This window comes from Takifugu rubripes, chromosome 14 (assembly GCF_901000725.2).
Source record: "Takifugu rubripes chromosome 14, fTakRub1.2, whole genome shotgun sequence".
Lineage (NCBI taxonomy): Eukaryota > Metazoa > Chordata > Actinopteri > Tetraodontiformes > Tetraodontidae > Takifugu > Takifugu rubripes.
In genome coordinates this window covers 7280372-7299742 of record NC_042298.1, presented here as the reverse complement: position 1 = coordinate 7299742, position 19371 = coordinate 7280372, and the positions used below count along the sequence as shown (strand labels likewise).

The window sequence follows — 19371 nt, the reverse complement described above, 5'->3', positions numbered from 1 at the left end:
CTTGCGCTGAGACAGGCAAACCTATTACTAATAATTTATTACTATCATTTATGCGTGTTGCTCTGCTGTCTATCTTTCCACAAGTATAATTTCACTGGGTTATAGCACGCATCAGGCCTGCCTCCTACCAATACTGACATTTAGTTGTTCAACGAGAATGCGAGCTACAATAGCACTGTCAGTCTGACGGCAACATACGCCGCATCGATAAAAGGCGTCCAGCCTGTGTTGGGCCATCACAACAGTGATATTAAAATACGGCCTCTGCTGCTGGCAGTCTATTTTATATGAATATGTTAAGAAGATGTCAAAGGGGAAATTCATTACCCAGATACAACTGTTTATTTGAGCTTAAAGAGATAAACGCATTGGGAAATAGTTACCTGAGAGGAATTCATACGGAATGACTGCCTGTTTCCATCAGGCAATCATGCGCAAACATCATTTGTAGATAACTTATTTGAATGTGGACGTTGTTGTTGTTTCAGGTTCTTTCAAGTCGAACGGTCTGATTTGATATTGCCAGCCTGGGTTAATACAAATGGAGTTTGACTGCTGTGTGAGTCAGACACGCGAGTGCTGCAGAGTAAAGTTGCGTCTGGGATCGAGATCAAATTCAGCACATGTGGAGGAGACCTACCCCTCATTATCTCCTGTTGCCTGGAGAGACCGGGGGGGCGGGGGGGATGTCTGGGTGTGAGCTGCTGGCCAGAGCTTCAGTACCAACCGAAGAACATCATCACAGGCGTGGAGCGGGAATTCCCAGGTCCAGACTCTGATGGCTTTTACATAACACATCCACAAAATGTGGGACGTGCAGCCTGTGGCGTTTCTTGTGTATTCCCGCACACATGCAAAGACTTGCACAAACAACTCTAACTCCTCCCACGAGACATTGGTCATACGTGCTATTCCAGACATAATGGTGGTTTCTGGAATGATGGAGTCATTCAGCTGTTTTTTTCAAACCTGCATTGGGACAGAAATCTGCATCAGCAAATTCTGTCATTTGTAAGTTAAGGTGTGGACAAAGATGTGTCTCCAAAGAAATACACCGACCAGTGCTAAGTACGTGAAAGGAAAAAGGACACTTTTTGGTTGTCTCTAAGACAAGAAAAAGATGATTTTGTTTTTTTACTGAAAGTGCAAATGTTGAATTGATTATATATAAAAAAAAAAAACATATTCCAAAACAAAGAGATTTTCTATGAGGAAAACAGAGGTGCAATCATGCGAAGCACTAAAGCAAAATAGGCAATTGCTTTTACACAATAGGAAGGCGACGGCGGTGCAACATAATGTCATTGTGTAATTGTGCGTAGTGTAAGTGCTGATTGTTTTGCAACCATATATATTTTCTAGAAGGCTAAGAGAGAATAGCAATAGTCTAATGGGGATCCAAATGCATAAAGAGACAAAGTGAACGATATGTGGTGACAGAACACAGGGCACATAAATAGGATGAAAGTTCAGGCAGCTGTAAAGGCACCCCTCTCTCGTTCACTGTACATCATTACACTTGGAATAAGAAAATCATTGTTTCACTAAAGCGTCCCCCTCATACCACATATTCTTCACATTTAGACGCCATTTTGGACTTCTTAGTTAAGCGCCTGCTACAGAATGAGATGTGAGGAGCTGATTTGATTGAACTTCCCTGCTGCTACAGTAATTCACTGCTCACCAACAATCATTTCTGCTTCCTTTTCTTCACGCGGGTTGTCTATAGTCACACATACTGATGATACATTTCCAGAATCTTTCTGTAAACATTTGCACTGTAATTGTTACGTTCTCAATATGTGGATAAATGAGGGCCCCTCTCCTTGGTCGAGAATAGATGAGAAGTCAGATCCACTGTAAGCTTAATGGGTGGAAAATAGTCCCACTCACAAAGTCCAGAATGATTGAACTGGGTCTCTTCATCAACCAGCCTGCACTGAAAAATACCAGAACATTTCAAAGGTTTTTGTTAATCCTGTACATCTTCCTTGTTTTTGGGCCGAGCGCTGCGGCGCTCTCCAAGGTGCTGAAGCTGCTGCCGTCCTCATCGTTCAGACTTCAGGGAGGTGAGATTGACCGGAATTTTGTAAATTCCCCTCTATAATTTTGTAAATTCCCCTCTATACGCCTCATTTTGACGCCAACACACGTGCAGCTGCTCAGCAGGGCAAATGTGCATCTGCTATTAAAACAGTGTCGGGTGGGGAAGTAAAAATAGCAAAGACGCTTGCATTGCACATTGTTCCGCTGTGCATGAGAGCGCGCAGTCTTTGTGAAAAGTGAGAAAAATGAACAAAATATTCACATCATCCCCACCTGCATATGGAATATTAGGAACTTTCCTGTTAAGTGATGTGGCAGAGGAACCACGCAGCTCAAACCGCAACCTGATCGTTAATATTTATGAGAAACCTCAGAGGGGGAAACATTTATAATCATATCACATAGGTGTCGGATATATTTAAATCTGTTTATGTTTTGTTTTTTTAAAGGCAGACAATTTTAAACTGGCACATTGGTTAGAAAACTGACTTTTAAAATGATTTTATGGGCTATTTTAAACAGGAAACCTGTAAAAAGTAAATTCTCACATTTTAGCCGATAAAAGGCCTACATGTCAACCACTCACATCTGTGTCCGTCCTAAACCACAGTCTCCAGCGCCTTTCCATCAAATATAATAATAAGCCGTTATTTTTTCATGCCTTTTGCAGGAGTTAATGTGAAGTGATGATGACATTATAACCTTCCACCACAGACGTAGCTTTCCTCACTCTGTGTCAACACGGTTTGACAAATTTGCATAATTGTTATATTAACTTTTCATAGAGCGACCAAACAAAGATTCACACGCGGTTTTAGTTTTAATCGCATGGAGATTTCCACTTCAATTACCTTTCCGAGAGCGAAATTAAGTCCCGCCCACCTGGAGGGGAATACAATTCCCTCTCTTGACTTCTGTGTTGTGTAATGGCGCCACTCTTACCCCCGTCACTGTAACAGCAGTAAAATGTCTAAAAGCAGTTCCACACTGGCTGTAGGAAAGCCTGAATTGTGTTTTGAGAAGATGCTGATCTGAAAAAAAAAAAAGAAAAACAGAACACAAGAGCGTTCCGTGTTATTATGTGAGCTCTTAAATTAGTAATGAGCCTCACTAAAATACTGCAGCGAGTTGGGTTTGATGTTGCAAATGTGTTCGTTGTTAAAACTGCTGAATCCGGGTTCAGTGTGGGATGTTTCTGTGGAAAGAATCGGTCGGTCCAGCCGAGCTGACTGACGCAAGTTTTCCTAGCTTGTAGTCTTGGTAATTTTCGTGGTCTATCGCGCTAATGCTACCAGCTGAATCATTTGTTTTGGAGTCTAGTGCGATAAAAAGACCTTATGTAAACGCGTTGTTATCAGAATAAACATTTGGTTGAAACCTGCGCAAACCTGAGAGCGTCAGTGGACGCCTCTATCCAACAGCAGCTCGTACATTTTTCATCTTCTTAACAAAGAAGCTACTTGATCACACATTGTTTTTTCCTGTTGAGTGGCCACGCTTTCCTGACTGCCAGGCGTTCTGATTTATCTCTCTGGCATATAAATAGTGCTTTATTAACAGGTTTACCTGGAGAGGTTAAAGGCAGGAATACATGCTCATTATCTCGTGGAAAAACAGGGTTTCCATGAGAAAAAGTGACGCAAGGCACCTCTAAAACCGACCGCTCATGCACGACTGGGACGCACCAAGCAGACGGTTGGCTGAAGGTGTTGACAGCGTCAGATGCTCGCGTGCTCGTCAATAGACTGCCTGTTCGGACCGGAGTCTCTGCTTCGTGTTAGAGAAGTGAAACGTGATCACGTTCAAAGCTGAAACAGGTCAAATTTCAGCTGACGTTTCAGCCGCGTTTTTAATCTATCACATTCCTTAAATTATAAATACTAAGAAGGGGAAATGGGGGAGTGAGTTTTTATCATTTTTTTATCAAATATACACCTCAACAGACGTGCTCGTAGTTTCCAAAGTGCCACAAGTCATCAGAAGTTCTCATGAAAAATACAGAGATTTTAGTGTTTTAATTAAAACATGACTTCAAGGAATCTGGTTTGCTGCTAATTATCATTTGATTCATCGATGCAAAATTGAAATCTGAGGTACCGCGGCTCCTCTCCGTACAAAGCACGAGTAAATAGTTCAAAAAGTATCGATGTCCTAATCTCCGTAGACGTCTTTCATTATTCAGAAGACCAGTTTGATCAGAACTGACATAGAAATGCTGTTACAACACATCTGAGATGTCACAGCTGAGCTTAGTCTACCCCAGCCCACCAGCATTTGGGAAGAGATTCAAACCTTCCCAGCATTCTGAAACGCGGGTTTGCGGCTCCGAACCAAGGTTGCGCCGTTGTTTTGCTGCTGAAACCACACATTGACTGGAGCGCCGCATCTCTCCTGCCTTGTTAGCTGCCATTTATTCCTAACAATTACAGCCCAGTATCAGGCTTTTGTCCTGTGCCATGCTGAGGTGGCCTTGCAGTCTATATCCAGCTTTGGCTGGAGGAATGACAGCTTATAAAAGCCTTGGGCCGCCAGTACATAATTCCACTGCAAGGGAGTGTGCTTTCAGCTATGAAGCCCACCACTGCAAGAGCACTAAAGACAGGGGCACAAGCCATCACCCAATTGCCCTTAAGCTCCCGCAACATTTCCTCTGACAATTCATTGACAGAAACAATTGTCACTGTACGCTATTGCTTTTATTGCATCAGCGGCCCAAAGCACGGCTGCAGGAGACGCGGCTGCATCAAACGCGGCCACCCTAATTACAAAGGGTCCGCATTAAAATTTCAAAACATAAAAAACAAGATGACAATAAAGCCACTCGAATCAATAATGCAGGGAAGCAGCCAAATCGTTTTCAACAGTCCAAAAACCCCCAGACAAACCCCCCCAATGCATCTTATTCATGTTTATAGGAGAGGGAGTGTGAGTGTGTGTGCGTGTGAGCGCGTGTGTGTGAGGGGGAGAGGGGGGGAGAAAGAGGGAGCATAAGTGCAACGGGAGGAGACGCTGCAGCATTCAGGGAGGGAGAGGCAGGCTAACTGTGAGTCAGCCTCTCCCCCCTCTCTCTTCAGCCTTTACCTTCCACTTCCACTCTCCCCTTCTCCTCCCTCTCTCAGCACTTAAGCAGCTGCCTCCACTTATGCAGGGCACATTTCAGATCACAGCGGGGGGAGGGAGGGAGGAGAACCGGGGGGGGGGGGGGGGGGGGGGGGTAAAGCAGGAGGAGCAGGGTGTGCGTGTGGAGAAGGGGGGATACACCGACCACTCAAAAGCTGCTGGAGGGGGACATTCCAGTCAAGGTGAGGATGCTTCCCCCGTCCACCCCCTCCTTCCTTTTCCTCCTCCTCTAAAAATCCATGGTGCTATACATTAGAGAGGAGAAGGTTAACTGCTAGACACAGTAACCTCTGTAATAGAACTGTTTTCTAATGACCATCAAAGAGTGTTTACTACCTCTGGGCCTGTGATTAATGGCAACCTCCTCTTTCACACCCCCTCTGCTCCTGCTCAGAGATGCTGAGGGAGATACTGGGCAAAAAAACAAAAACAAAACAGGAGATCTGTCCCAAGGATCACGGAGGATCCTTGGTAAGAGAAGAGTCTTCTTTGCTTTTGTGGCTTCATTGAACTGGTGGCAATGCAGGAATGAGACGGTTTAATGTAGATGGTGGTTAAAATGTTGTTCCGTATGGCTGACAGGAGACAAATTAAAGCTTATTATAAAAGTTCCCCTCTCCCGCCTTAAAACAACAGCAGAAAAACTTTACTTTTTATTTGTTTCCTGCAAACCAATGCCTTTTCCTCATTACGGCTGCTGGAGCCCAGTTATCGGTGAGAGGCAGGAATCCACCCTGGACAGGTCACCGGTCGCACTCTGTCAAATGTGCTCAGTGTGAACCTGTTCTCCTCTGTGGAGAGAACAGGGCACTGATAGATAATCTGCTGTTTCCTGGCAAATGCCAATCAGGCAGCACAGCGCTCGCTGTAAACACAGGCCTCGCTCACGCATGGCCTTCGGGCCACCCTAATGGAGCTTCTTTCTGAGGGTTTAGGCAAAAATAGGCACACAAGTGGCCTGCTGGAGGTCATTTAGTAGAGTTCAAGCTAGTTGCCTTGCTAAGGCCCCTTCCACCTCACCTGGTGTCTCCTGGTATCTCCTGGATGCTCCTCACACAGATCATCTGACTACGGAATGTATTCATCTGATATCCTGGAGAAGCTGCACTACCCAAGCACCCTCTTGGTGTTGCTGTTAGCACCTTGTGGGTTGGGGTTTTGTTATTTGGGCAAAACAGCAGCATTATTATAACCTAACCTGAACAATATTCCAAATACGTGCATTGCTGTCAATGTGGTGCCGCTACAAAAGGAATAACTGCACTGTTCACAGTTATTTTTTATTAATCTGAAATGGAATTATGCGGATTTCAATGAAGAATAATGCTTCTTCATGCATTTACTGGGAGCTGGCATGAGATGTGATGAGGTAAGGATTGGTTTTACCCATAAAGGAGATTTGTGCTTGTCACAGTTACAATAATAAACATGCATATGATGTAACCTGGTGATTAAAAAAACATGGTAGAGGTGGGAGGGTTCATCTCCGGGTTAAACTGTGCAAATCCTCTATCATGACAAATAATTCAAATGTTTACATCCAAATACACAATTTGAAAAATCAAATATATATAAAACATCAAATCTCTTAAACTCCCACAAGATTGATCTCCGTGGAACGCAGGGTGGCTGCTCCTTAAACTGCTTATTCCGTTTGTGTTTTCACCGCTCAAACAATTATTGCAATTGTATTATTGACCCCCCCATTGACCGAATATTGAGGGAACTTGTCAACAACTAGCTGATTTTTCTCTAGAGCTGAGAGAAGTAGAACGATGACTTCACGTTAGCCGGAGTCTTGGGGCGAATGTGAAAATAGGTATTGATTAGCTAGCATGCTAGCAATGGTAATTTTCACAGCAAACACTTAGTCATTTGTTTCCGAATGAAAAAAAAAGAATTGAATTTCTCAGCAACGGCTCAGCCGCCATCAGCAGAAAAGTCCAGCAGTTGTGAAGCCAAGATGCAGTGGACAAAAAAGGGGTCATTAAATCCCACTTGAGCGCACCACTTCACTTTCTTTAGACAGCACTGCAAATGTTACTTTTTCAATTCAGAATTATTTAATAGCACATTTTTGGGTCTCTTTGAAGAAGTTGCACATCTCACCCACGGACTCACGTGTTCATGTTTGGTGAACAGAGTAGACGGCACGTTTAATCTGAAGGAAGACTGTCGGGTAAAAAAAACCCTCTGGAGGTTTGGATTCAGGTGCCTAACTTTCCTCAGCCTAGTTTTAAGTTGTATAAAATAAAATTGGGGGAGGGGGGCAATGCTGTGATGGAAAACAGCCATTGAGGCCTGAATAGAACAGGCCTGTATTCAGAAATCGGCATCTTTGGCTTCTTAACTCGTCTTTTCTCACACAATTAATGTGGTGCTAATACATCAGTGGTCTCTTGAGCCGTGACAAAAGCAGTGCATTGATCAGTTCGATAAGGAAGCACGGAGGTCTGTGGGGGGCTTTGAGGAATCTACAGTCAATAAGTGAACCGTAATGGATTGCACACGGCGCCTTTTTAAAACTGGAACCACAATTTGACACATCCTACCCGACCCCAGCCAAATACAAAGACAAAAAAAAAGTCTCCAATGAATTTCTAATTATCTTTATCCACCAAACGTTACACCCTGTTAACACTTCTAATGTCACAGGCTTTCGTCAGACGTTTGTTTTTTCGAAACACAGTTTCCATCCGCCTCGCAAAAATCCATTTTATTACGCCCGCAGTGAAGATTTCCTTTTGTTCTCTGCGCCACAAATTATTTCCCCATTGCTTCAGAAAAAATGACTCGTTTGCTCGGCTTTGGAACCAAAGGACAGGGGACGGGGGCAGCCGGGCTGATGGGGGGGGGGGGGGGCGGAGGAGGCAGAGAATAAAAGAGGTTAAAAAAAATAGGGAAAATGAGGGTCATGGGAGAGACAGGGCCACTCAGGAAATTGACGGGAAAAACCCACAATGTGTTTGTATGTGTTGGTGGGTAATAATGAGGAGGACACAGGACAAAACAGCCGTCCGTCTCTGCCCTTTAGATGGTCTATAAACCCAAATCTCAATATTCATCTCCGGGCACTTATACGGCGCCTTCCTTTGATATTTGTTTTAGCCTTTAAAGTCGCTGATGTTATTAGTTTTTGAAACCCAGCTTAGAGGCTCTTTGACAGGCTGCATAGACACAAACGGCTTCCAAATCTCTGACGAGAGGCAGCAATAATTCCTGTCTGTTGCTCTACGTAAAGCTGCAGCACAAATATAACATCCTAACCAAGTGGTGGTGTGTGTGTGTGTGTGTGTGTGTGGGGGGGGGGGGGGGGGTCTGTGCAATGATGCAGTCTTACACGGGAAGCTAATACCAATAACAATGTGGCGCTCCCGTGAAACGCTCGATCCGACTGTAGGGAGTGATGGAGGGCAGCAGAAGGAGCCCACTGTTGGGGCTTCAAACGTGCGCCTGTGTGCAGTTGGGGAGGAGGGGTTAGACCCTGTGATGTGCCACAGCTCAAATTGGCAGACTATCAGTCGCAACCCTGCAACACAACATGCAGCAATGCTGAGCGGGACGAGGGGACGCGACAGCCGAGGAGGCAGACGGGAGGAGGGGAGAGGAGGTGCTGTTTTTAGAAGGCTAATGCGCATCTATATGTTTTCTTTAACTGGGTTAGAGCAGCCCTCCCAGCTGATATCAGGCAGCTTTTCCAGGTAAAACTCCCCTTTAAACCGTCTTTTGAGAGGGCGGGGTGCGAGCGTCTTCTGTCCACATATGAGAACAAAGCCCCCTTTGCCTACTTGTTGATAATCAAGCCTATTGATTAGAGGCCTTGTGGGTGTGTGAGGGAGTTGGGAGGCGGCGGCTGTGTGCATATGCACGGGGGTATTAACAGCCCTTATTCCCTGGGCCTCTGGGACAATGCAGCTTGTGAGTGAGGTGATTAAATGGCCCGAGTTATTGAGCTCCTCCAATCAATGGCTGTCTATGCTGGAGGACAGAGCAGCGGGCTGCTTCCAAAACAACAGCATCACTAAAATCATAACCTGCTAGATCACCTCCTGCAACCAACACCCCCCCCCCCCCCCCCCCCCCCCCACACACACACACACACACACACACATCCTACAGCGTGGCACAAGCACTCTGCGTTGCAAGGGAACGTGCCACTTTCGTCACGCGCAATGTCCAATTAAACAAATATAATGGTAGGTTTTGAAAAAAGGTAGTGTAGGTTTAAAGCAGTAGCTTTTCATTTAAAAGGAGAAGGTTAATGAATTATTTGTATGGGTGACGTATTTCCATTTGTTTAAAAGGTTAGACGTTTCTACGGAGTTGCCCTTTGGAGTGATCTCCTCCGTTTCACGCTCCCCGAAGCAGTGGTAATGAGAGGTCACCGTGCACCGTGAGGGCCCTGGGAGCCCACGGCCCCACCCAGACAGCCCTCCCAGACACCGCCATATTACTATTTCCTGCAAAGCAAACAGCCCAGAAGAAGAGAACAGGTCATTTCAGCCCTTTCTCTTCACCTGCCTCGTTCTCTCTCTCTCTCTCTTTCAATATCCCAACAAGTGGTCTGCTCTCAGCTCGCCATGGCCAGACTGCACCCCCCCACTCGTTTTTGTGGAACATCCACTTTAGTGTTTTCAACGGCAGAATCTTTTTTTTGTTGCAGTTGTTGTTGCCCGAGATGGGAGCGCGTGTTGTTTTTTTTGTTTACCTCTTGTGTTGGCGCTGCAGAACAGGCCTCTGCTTTGCATCCGCTGCCACAATCTACAATCCGCTGCCCAAAATAAAGCCGTAACGCCGTAACGCCGTAATTACAGGACAACTGGTGGCAATTCCCAGGGTGAATCAACGAAATTCAATTAAACGTTTATCGTTGTTATTCTTGCATACCGGTACTGCCGGTAGTAAACCGTCTGTCTCAGTTACGACGCAACCGACTATGAAAAGAACCTGCAGAAACAACAGTGGAAATAGAGATGTAAAAGATAAGTAGCAAAGAATTTAGAAAATGGAAAATAAAGTGCAGTAAATTAAGTACGTTACACACATGCTACCAATGCTTCTCCCAGACCCTGTGCTAATGAGAATAAACCAATAACGTTTATTGAATTAAGTGTTTTATTGTGTTCTATATGAAGCTATTATGAATTGCACCCTCCTGCACCCCTTACATATTCATGGTCGCGTTGCAGCCACTGACTTGGAGCAATGTAGGAGAGAAAAGACCTCACTTTGCTTAATTCGAACCTATTGATTTAGTAATTATTCCATAAGCCTGCATGTTCAAACACTCACAGGCGCAGAAAAGCTCATATCACAGGCGGCCAGGCGGCCTGGGGTGTGCTGCTGTCAGGTTTGTCGGTGTGAGGGGATCGAGGCGGTGGGCTCTGCTTAAGACAGAGTATTGGACAAACATAAACAAACGAGGCAGCGGCCACTGTGACTCAGTGCTCTAATGAACCAGCGTATTGACTTGCCAGCTTTCTCTCTCTGCCTCAATGTCTCTCTCTCTCCCGCTCTCTCTCTCTCTCTCACACACACACACACACACACACACACACACCCTGCCTTGCTCACTCTCTCCCCGTCTGCTGCGTTTGTATGGATCTCAGCTGCCACTCGGAATACCAATTACTGTGGGCCCAGGAGTGTGGGGGGTTGAGGGGTGGTGGGGAGACAACAAGCAGGAAAATGAAGGAAAATGGCAAGAAAGGGAGGTGAGGGTCACTGGCACACAATCTACAAAGGTTGTCCTCACTTGGTGGCCAGGAAAAGAAGCTTCAACCTCTCTCACACAGGCGCTTGCTAACAGCTCCATAATGGGAGATCCAAGTTGTTCCACCTCTGTGGTGACATCAGAGGGAGCAGGATCCACGCTGTGCGCGGGCAAAGCCCACGTTTCGGGGATCACACCAGACACCAGCTGTGGTGCTCACCGAGTGTGACCCGGTACCATGAGATTAAATATCAGCTAGCTACAGTTAGCCGCCAACTCCAAGAACAACATCCTAAAGTGCTCAACTGAGGATTTGACATGTGTCACACAGCAGCAATCATAAATCGCTGTTATTGACGCCGTATCCATGTGAAACGTCAAAACAGAGTCCCATCACACCTTTTAATTGCAGAGCTCCAAATCTGAAAACACACTGGGGCCTCATTATGATGTCTTGTTTTTCCTTCCGCGTAAGAAGATGTGATTTTGTTTTTCGATGTTGGGAAAATTGTATGTGAAAAGGGCTTCAGAGTTCTGCTGAGCAGGTTGGGGTTGGGGGGTGTCGCCGATGCTTCAGGAGCTAGCATGGGAAAAAGAAAAATGAAGACGTCTCACGTGAGGCACTCAGTGCTGGGGAACATTTGCAGCTGATGCAGGAGGAGGAAGACTCAAAGGGGACCCTTTTGTGGTACACGACAAATAGGAGCACCGCTGCTCAGGAAGTGAAGGAGGCAGGGAGGGTGGGGGGGGGGGGGGGGGCAGCCGGAAGCGACATTTTCCATGTGAATTGCCGGGCGACGTTTCGAAATCCTCGCGTTTAATGTAAAAGACCTGGACCAGGGAGGGCTGTGGGTTCCAGCGACACTCCTTCTCTCCCTTTCTTTTCCTCCACCAACCACCGCAACAATTCTCATGACAGCCATAATGAGCATGCTCACATTCTGCGCGATACCACTAATTTGAGAAATTTCCAGCACAAAGACATAATTAGACAAACTAATTAGACGAAGACTCTGCCGCACAGAGATCCTCTGCAGTTCAACTCATCCGCCTACCTGTCGATGACTAAAATAGGAAGCAGCCGTCAAGCCCGTCCATGCTTGTTTCCCTTGGTTAGCGCGGTCAGATGTTTGTGAGATGGCTCACCAGGGAGAATAACATAATCTCTCCCAGGGGCCACAGCCTCTCTTCAGCAGAAGTGGAGCGGCGGCTTTGTGGTGGCATTTAGTGTCACGCAGACCGAACAGATCTCGCCCGACCCCTGACGCGTTTTTATCTGAAGCGTGGAGAAAATAAGATTAAAACAATTGTGCGGCGAACAATATTTAAGACACAGAGAGGCACTCAAAGGTGTCAGGAAGGCTTAAATATACACAGAGTTCCGGTTAAGTTGCTCATTGTGAGTTAGAGGTGAAGTGGTGGGTTTTCTAATAAATAATAGGAGAGTGCTTGGAGAGAGTTGGAGAGGCGAGGGAGGTAGAACGGTAATTGATTTTTAAAGTGATGGGAAAACCCACTGGTCTCAGGAGGGAGCAGCACACCGTCTCGACGGATACAGGAGCCCCTGCTGCCTCCAAGAATAGTGGAATTAATTCTTAGCCTGATTTAAATACATTTTATAGCGGGAATTACCATTTCCTAACGCCCCCGGAGAGGAAGTCAAAGTGTAAACTGTTACCAAATTTTTCCGTTTTCCTTCCGACAGTGGCGCCTTTGTCGCTGCATTCCTCGCAGCCCCTCTGCGTTATCCAAATAGCAGTGTTTGCTTTTATCCTTTCTGCACGTAAGTGCACGCGCGCTCGCACACGCTCGGGTGGCTAAATAACAATGTAAACATGGGTGTGCGCTCATCAACTGCTTGGCAGGCTGTCACTGGGTTCACTGTGCTTGATACTTGCAGATTTGAGACTGACAGACAGACAGATGGAGGTTTGGTACGGCTAATTTTTCTGTACCACCATTACCGGCCACAGTCGTTGCAGGCAGCACGGGGGGCTCCTATATTCACCGGCTGACCCGACAGCAGATAATTGCACACCCCGCACACGCGGTGTAATACATATATACATGCAGATACCTTACCCCACCTCTCCAGAGGCCTCATCACTGGACCAAAAGCACTGCAGCAGCAGACATTGATTCAGACTTTTAACACTATTAGATCATACAGCTGTTAGGTATGCATGCACGGTGTGCACGGGCTCTCCCCTGACAGCGACCGCCACCTCTCTGGAATTACCTACATTAATAAACCAAAAGCAAGCCCACTAAAACGAGTGGACAACAGTAAAGGATACATACCTATACATATACAAAATAATAAATAATCTCCTCCTCGTCCTCCTAGGCGGTGCCTCCTTCTCGAGTCCTCTACCAGACGCCTGGGGGTCTGTTGGAGCCATCTACTCAGCTTGGGGGTTACTGCCCCTAGTATCCAAATCACTACTGGGACCACTGGTGCCTTCACACCCCACATTCTCTCTATCTCCTCTTTCAGCCCTTCGTATTTCTCCAGTTTCTTCTGTTCTTTGCATATATGTGTGTGTGTGTGTGTGTGTGTGTGTGTGTGTGTGTGTGTGAGACAGATCTCAGAGGACTAAGTTATTTGAATAGGAAAAAGGAACGCGTGGTGCTTCAGTGGTCGCAGTATGTAGGAGTATTTAGCCCACAAGTATTAAAAATGGGGGCAGAATAGGGACTATTCGGCTAATGGCCGTTCACACCCTAACCCTAAGAATGCCAAAACCTAAGCATCGACCAAACTGCACATTGGGATGAACTTTTGCGCGTGATTCAGCAGTTTGAGTCTCAGCCCTGAGCAAGATTCTGTACCCAGCTCGAATCAAATTATTATGACGTTATTACACCCTTGAACTCGGTTTTTCCTCCTGTTTTGAAACATTTGAAATAAAATTCAATGTATGATTTGAGAAATAAATGATCTACTTCATCGAGAAACAAAGCCTCAACATAAACCGCCGCTGCAGGAAAAAGCCATTATTATTCAGTAAATCCAGATCCCCCAGACTCAACCGTCGCACAATATATTACAAAGAATCTCGAAGGCTTTGGGTGACTAAATGATGAATTAGCTCTTTTATCGGCGGCAGCTACACCAAGGTGCATATTTGACTCCTTCTAGAGAGCATTTTACTGGCTCAGCTGTGATGTATGTGGGCTGTATTCTGATGCTGTTGCTGAATGATGACTTGGGGAAATGGGTTAGAAGCGTGCGGGGAGATGGCGTGCTGGAAAAAAAAAGGCCTATTTGCAGATGACGGAGCTTCAGTGCGTCACTGAGGGTTTCTGTCAGCGGGTGAGCCCGGAATACAGGCGGAGCAGGAGCCCTGGCCCTTCACATCAGGTTATTTTTATGCTTTTAGCCTTATGACAGCGGACTGGGTCACTGTCATATTGCAAAATCTCTCTCTCTCTCTCTCAGAATCCAGACCCACGCTGGAGACACAGCAGAGACGCACAGCTGTAAATCCTCAAAAAGTCACAATACGCACTTCATGCACTCTTCAGCAATGCCTCTAAAAGTCTTAATTATTATTTCCATTGTTTCCTGCTCCTGTGACGAGGGCTGCTGGCTGCGGGTGATTATAATCATTACCCATAGTACAACAGCCGTCACGCTGTTGTGTCATCAGCAACATCGCCCGACAGATCGGGGATGAATCCGACTTGAAAATGCATTTATTCAATTGAACTCCACTTTGCAAAAACACCCCTCATTTGACTTGTGCTGACATGTCGCTCGCTGGATGCGGCTTTGCCCACGGCGCGCTGCAGGAAATGGAAAGTAAGGCGCCATCTGACCGTATTTGACGGGAAGGCTATTGCATCTGTTCCACCAGACTTTTGTCATCCCGCCCTGCGTCAGCAGTAACGCGAGAACGCTATTGAATTAGAGCTGAAGTTTGAATAAGGCGCAAACGGCGGCGTCCTCCCAAACGCAGTAATTAAACGGCCTTCCAATCACAACTTCAGGCCCAGCAGCGATGCCGCTTGGATTCGGCGGCAAAAACATAGCCTGTCCCTCATTTGTATATAAATCCACAACATTGGTGAGCGTCGCAAACAAGCCAAGTCTTGAATGGCTGGTAATTATGTACAGCGGCAAATAAAGCGCGTTTTCGTTCGGAGGCACTGCTGCCTTGTTAAGTGGTGAACAGACAAAACAGCATTTAGAAAATGAAAGGTGCAGGGAAACATCCAAGGCGCAGCAAGCTTCTCTCCCATTAGAAACAGCGCTGTCTGTCTCACGGCCGTTTGTTTGTTCCAGCTGGCTGTGCCGGGAGGATGCGCCCTGAGCCCCCCCACCCCCACCATACCCCACCCATTGCTACAGTAACCCTTTTCCTCTCCTCTAATCTTCCACCAGCCACCATCCTACCTCTCCTCTGTACATTCCACCCTGTTTTCCACCTTGTGTTACTGCCTTTATTTTTTATCTCCCACCCACATCCCCTTTCTCCTATCCACCAAGTCAAAGAGGGGGCTAATGAAGGTGGCCTGTGAATCCTTCTCCCAAGACCCTGCCAGGATACAGATCCAGTGTAACAAACTCTGTGGGCTACTGGAAAGGAAGGGGGGGACATTAAAGAGACAATAAATCTATTAGTGTTATTATAGAACAAAAAGCAAGCTGTTATTGCCACTGTGTGTGCCGTTACAGAGGCAACAATCCAGGGGAGGACACTCTGAGAAAGCAATTAAACCCCAGCCACATCATATAGCGTCCTCCCTCGTGCTGTCATGTTGTGAATACGCCGCCTTCACGCCGTTCCTGACGCCGCACCTGTGTCCACCACAGTTCATCTCCGCCCCTGGAGGCGCCGGTTCTCCCGGCATCGCATCATCACTGTCTGTTTCAAGCATCCTGCCAGTCCAAATGTGAGGGGACCCCAGAGAGCCCGGGCAGAACCAGGGAAATTTCACATTATCAATCCAACCGCAATTTTGGGGTCTGATGTGGAAGCGGGAAATGAGCTGTGAACGTCAAGCTCGTGTGCCCGGGGTCCCTGTGGCCCCCAGCCTACAGATTGAGATCAAGTAGGCAATGCAGGGAGTGCTTTAATAGACCCCGGTTTAATTGGACTTTTATTTGTTAATAGCAGAAATCCTGATGCATTACTTTAATTACCCTGGCAGAACTAATTCATGAGCACGGTGCAAAAAGAAAGGAAAAAAAGGAAAAAGGTGGCTGGACTCAGTGTTAAATCAGCATCCGATCACATTGTCTGAGCTTTTCTGAGCCTCTGTTTGCTTTCTTCAGGCCGATCTCGCTCATCGCACCAAGCTCATTGGGACCATTTGACTATTTTAACCAACGGCCTATCATAACTGAATTCAGAGAGACGGGAGGTGAAAGGACACCCCCCCCCCCCCCCACACACCCCTTAAAAGCACCAGGACTCTTAATAGATCCTACGTGTGACAAATGGCCTGGTTAGATCATCACAGCACACAGCAACAAAGGAAGGGGAGGAGGGAGGAGGTAAGGAGCCAGACAGACAGGCTGCTCCCTACTGGCCCAAATCATGATTAAAATCATTCGAAACCTGGTCAGAGACGCCGGCATTATATCCATATTGTAACTGAAGATAATCATTCAGAGACTTCTGAGACATTTAAAGGCAATTTAAAAGAAAAATATCAGCTAATGTTGCATAGCATGCTAGCTGAAGGTAAAGTGGTTCAGGTCCACAAATAATCTGTCAAAGGTTGGTCATCAAAACTAAAAGTCTGCTTTCACTGTCCACTAACCATGCTAGCACCACTTTGGCCTTGTTGTTGCCTTCTTTGGGCTCTTGGCTTTTATTAAATAAAGTTTGACAACCGCAGTGTGGGCAAATTGCTCCCAATTTATCTAAAATGGCTGGTGTCCTTGTACAACAGTTCCGGCATATCTGGTATTTTCCTGCCTGGTTCTCAGAGTTATCATTGGAAAAAAAGACTTATTGTACTCATCACTGGCTTAATGGTATGTTTAAAATGAAACATATGCAGATGTTAGGGTGTAAAAATGTAACTGGAATTCAAATAAACTACATTCAACATAGAAATCTTTGAATCTTGAATCTTCTGCTAGAACTGTTTTGATTATTTATTTTTTTTAAAACAAGAACTGTCACAGCAAACTGTTCCTTTTTGTTAGAATGTGGGTGTTAAATAAAATGTAAATTATCCAATTATATCAGGAAAAAAATGTGAATTTTCAGTTATTATACATGTTTTTTGGAGAAATGGTGTCAGGTCTTCATACCTCGCAGACCTGTGCACTTTGTTTTTGAATTATAATCGTGTTAAACCTACAACAGTAACCAGAAATGGAATAAAATATATAATCTACAGAATAATCTGATCAAAGTACGCCAGCATGCAATGCAGAATATGTGGTATTAAGAAGGAGACGCTAGCAGAGGCGCTCAGCCGGAGGTCAAACATCACAACATGTGTTCACACGTGCAGTTGTGGTGAAGAAGTGAAGGCAAAAATGGAAAGAAGACCTCGGTGACTCCACGGGGTTTGTCCGGCCGGAATACAGGCGGCAAAAGCAGCAGTAAACAGGAGCAATGCGCGAGGACAGTGATGCAGAACCGAGGGCTGAACGTGGTGGCGGTTTCATTTTTATGCCACCGACTGGTGGGATTTAAAGCCCCGTACCTACAGATACACCCCAGCGAGGAGCGACACACCCCAGCAAACACAGTCACCACTAGCCAATCACAACCCTGCTTTATGTTTATATCACAGCTCTCACCCAGAGCAGCCAATGGAGGGAGAGATCCAGGACGTTTCCCGTACTGGGTTTGCCTCACTCCTCATCCTGGCACATATTTTCTAAAATAGAGCTTCTCCAGAGTGGATCAGCACGTTTTGAGCGGGAGCTACAGTACAGATGTGTTCTTCTGCTCAGCTACCGCGTGTGTGTTGCAGAATGCGCTGGAGCACCTGTGCGTGAGCGCACGTGCACATGTCGGTAGCGTGAGACAACAAATGCGTAGCTTCCTGCAAACGTCTCCCTTTCAAGCAGGCAGCAAAGAGCTGAGCAGCGCCTCGGTCCCTCGGGACGAGCTGCAGCTTTCTCCTCGAGGCCATGAAAAGCAATCAGAGCGCAGCCTTCTCCCCTGGACTTACCTCTGCCTTTAATTACAGAACTCAGCAGCAGCAGCAGCGCGGGGAAAGACTGCCTCCGCCGGGCCCCAGCCGGCAGGTCCCGGCCCCGATGCAGGGACGGGGCAGCCGTGCTGTCGGCTTCCATCTATTGTATCAGCTGGGAGAGGCGGCCGGCGTCGTGGCTGCAGCGATATTAGAAGCAGGAGACGCTGCAGCGCCACAGATTTACCGCCCATTAACCTGAATGTTCTGCCATTAGTGACTCTCAAACCTTGCAGCGACAAAATGAGGACACCGACTCCACGCAAGGGTTGGAACCCCATGTGCATAAACTAGTATGAACCAGGAGAATATATATACTTCATATTAGTGAAATCAATTAAAGCTGGTTTAATTATCGCTGGCTTCCTATGAGCGCATTTGTTCACACTTATATCATTACACGTTTCATCTACTTGACGTATTTATAATGGGCCAATATATCAGAGCTCTGGATAGTTGTGCACCAAAGACAGATTTGAGTATGTTGCAACTGATACCATTAAATAATGTCCAATTCTCTATGAAAGCACAACTGAAAAATGGTCTAAAGGAAACAGCTGTATCCTTCAGTGTCCTGCCGAGAGGCGAGTTCTGACTCACATCAAAAACACAAAAAAATTATCTAAATGTGCCATTTCTGCTTTTGCCTTCATATTGACAGTCTTTGTGACATTGTCAGCAACCAGGACCAAAAGCCGTCACCCTTTCGCTCATCTCGTGCTTTGATTATTATTTCATCTTTCTCTGAACTTGAGGACATGTCCTGAAACGATTGGCGGCCAGTCTGTGTTTCTATCGCCTATCTACAGTAACCAACCGTTAACCAGCACGTGGACCAACCGTGAAGCGACCTACTGTTTAAAAGGTAATAAAACTGGGTGTCAGTTGCAGCCCCGGTTGCTCAGATCAGGACTTTCCCATCGGCAGACCCGGCAGCGCAGGTCCAGGACTGCGCACGGGCCTCAGGCTGGAGCACAGGTGCACACACGGGCAGGCAAAGATAAGAGAGTGTGTACACACAAGCTGCTGCGTTTTATTGCCGCAGCATAAAGCTCAGGCAGCATTTTAAACACATTTGCAGGAAAAAAAAACGAAAACTGGTTTTCGCGCTGCCCCTCGCCACTGTGGACGGGAGCCACGGCGTCCACTGGACGTGCCTCTGGACGCTAATCTCTCACCCAGTTTAAGCCAGTTGGAACGAGGCGCCCAGGAGGAAACGGGAGCTGCAGAGGTTGTCCAAACAACTCTCCACGGTGGCAGCTGACTGCAGGACGGGGACACAGTTTTATGCCATAGATCTTGTTAGTTCCTCCCTCAACAGCCCT

At 46.4% G+C, this 19371-nt stretch overlaps 1 protein-coding gene across 3 annotated transcripts in view; it reads right to left on the bottom strand.

Moving 5' to 3' along the window:
* The window catches only part of nexmifb (neurite extension and migration factor b), a 48569-nt gene that overhangs the window by 27184 nt on the left and 2014 nt on the right, over positions 1-19371 (bottom strand). The window contains exon 1 of one of the 3 annotated variants that reach the window (XM_029846882.1): positions 11935-12134. The exons of the other annotated variants lie outside the window; for them this stretch is intronic. The gene's annotated coding sequence lies outside the window, so the exon portion shown is untranslated. Of the gene's footprint in view, positions 1-11934; positions 12135-19371 lie in introns of those variants that run through there. 3 annotated transcript variants of the gene reach the window in all.